At 39.6% G+C, this 2,389-nt stretch overlaps 1 pseudogene; it reads right to left on the reverse strand.

Moving 5' to 3' along the window:
• The window catches only part of LOC102827183, a 2,178-nt pseudogene extending 1,037 nt beyond the window's left edge, over positions 1–1,141 (reverse strand).
• Positions 1,142–2,389: the final 1,248 nt, after the last annotated feature.

The following is a 2,389-nucleotide window of genomic DNA, read 5'->3' on the forward strand; positions in this document are numbered from 1 at the left end:
CTCTCATACTTTGGACATATTGTCCGGAGGGAATAGTCGCTGGAGAAGGATGTCATGCTGGGTAAGGTGGAGGGTCAGAGAAAAAGAGGAAGACCTCCAATGAGATGGATCAGCCAGGTGACATCATTGATGGACTCAAGTGTGGCAGTTGTAGTGAGGTTGGCCCAGGATCGGACATTGTTTCATTCTGCTGTGTATGGGGTCATTATGAGTCGGTTCTGACTCGATGGCACCTGACAACAACAGCAACAACTATGACATGTTCACTCACATACACGCACACACAAAGGAATCAACATTACCTGTACCATTTATTTGTTTCCAACATGGAGAGAAATTCATTTAGCAGAGGGTTTACTCCGGTGTAATTCTTGTTGTCAGTTACAGGAGATTGTCAGTTTGTCTAACATCCATCAGGGACCTTCACTGAATTCCAAAGCTTGCAACGAAATTTATGTAACATGACATAACAGGCATGTTTGAGATGGAATGGTAATCAAATCTCTCTATTAAAAATCTCTATGAGATGATTTTTGTTTTTTTCTCCAATTCTGTATTTTCCTTTCACACTCACAGGTTAAAAAAAAAAAAAAATCTCAAATTTGTAGACCTGTGTGATTTCCTCTAGGAAAATTAAGTTCTATTCTTAGAAATACGTTCCATTTATAACAGATCCCTAAGCATCCTATTTTAGTATGTAAATATTATTTCAAATTGAAAGCACTTTTGCTTGCAGCCTTTGTTTGTTTGGTTTTACTTTGTTGTATGTCAAGTGAGATCATTCCTAATTATCAGTGTAATTCTCTTCTAACTGAGAAAATTCAGTGCAAACCCAGTCAGAATTGTATTGATAGCACTTGAAAGGGGCAAATAGGCTTTCTTGAGGAACTCAAACACTTAAAGCATTTCCACTAAGCTTCTTTCTAAAATCACAACTGCACTCCCATGTGATCTTCTTGCTAAAATCGAAGATGTCTGGGTCATTCATTTTCTGGTTATATTTTATCAACACCATTTTCAGATTGGATGCGGAAGCATCGTCAATGGAGGAAGACCCTTCTGTGAGAAAAACATGGGTACTTGGGAGCTGGGTTGACTTCAGGTAGCTTTTGTGAGTTGCAAGTTGCCGTTGTTCTAGCATTTTCAATAATTGTTAATGTTCTTCTTTGTCTCCTTCTTTAGATGACTTTGTTATTGTTGTGTGCCACCGAGTCGGTTTCAACTCACAGTGACCATGAGAGTGACTGGTAGGTTCTGAACTGTTGATCTTGCTGAACCTACAGCGCCACCAGGACTCTTAGATGAATTTGTTGTGTGAAGTATACCATCATAGAAGAATGGGTACGTTTGAGCTATGGTGTTAGAAGAGAATTTTGAAAGTATCATGGACTGCCAAAAGAACAAATAAATCTATGTGGGAAGAATTGCAGCCAGAGTGCTCCTTAGAAGCCAGAATGGCGAGACTTCATTTCTTAATTTGGGACATATTTTGAGGAGGGACAGTCCCTGTAGAAGGACCCGATGCTCTGCAAAGTGGAAGGTAAGTGAAAAAGAAGAAGACCCCCAACAAGATGGATTGGCACAGTGGCAGCAGCAATGGGCTCAAGCATAGCAATGATTGTGAGGTTGGCACAGGACTGGGCAGTGTTTCATTCTGTTGTGCATAGGGTCACTATGAGTTGGTACCAATGAAAGGGCACCTAACAACAATGGTAAAATGAGAGGTTATTTGTTTTATGTTTTCTTATTGTTGTTTTTTTAATCTACCTGTAAACTAGGAATTCTTTTGAATTTCTGAATGCTGATGACTTCACATGTAGCCTGCTGTGGTTTACAATGTCTTTTTGTTTACACAGAATCCCTGGTGATGCTGTGGGTTAGGCATTGGTTCAAGCCAGATTCAGAAGAGGCCGTGGAATGAGGGATATCATTGCTGATGTCCGGTGCATCTTGGCTAAAAGCAGAGAATATCAGAAACATGTTTACTTGTGCTATATTGACTATACAAAAGGCTTTGGATTGTGTGGATCATGACAAGCTATGGACAACATTGTGAAGTATGAATATTCCAGAACACTTAATTGTGCTCATGAAGAATCTGTACTTGGACCAAGAGGCAGTTCGAATAGAACATGGGAACACTGGATGGTTTAAAATTAAGAAAGGTGTGCAACAAGGTTGTATTCTTACATCATACTTATTCAACCTGTATGCTGAGCAAATAAACCAAGAAGCTGGGTTCTATGAAGAAAACATGGCATCAGGATTGGAGGAAGACTCATTAGCAACCTGCGATATGCAGATGATACAACCTTGCTTGCTGAAAGTAAAGAGGACTTAAAACATTTACTGATGAAGATCAAAGAGCACAGCCTTCAGTATGGATTAT

Source organism: Chrysochloris asiatica, unplaced genomic scaffold (assembly GCF_000296735.1).
Source record: "Chrysochloris asiatica unplaced genomic scaffold, ChrAsi1.0 scaffold00005, whole genome shotgun sequence".
NCBI classification, from domain to species: domain Eukaryota; kingdom Metazoa; phylum Chordata; class Mammalia; order Afrosoricida; family Chrysochloridae; genus Chrysochloris; species Chrysochloris asiatica.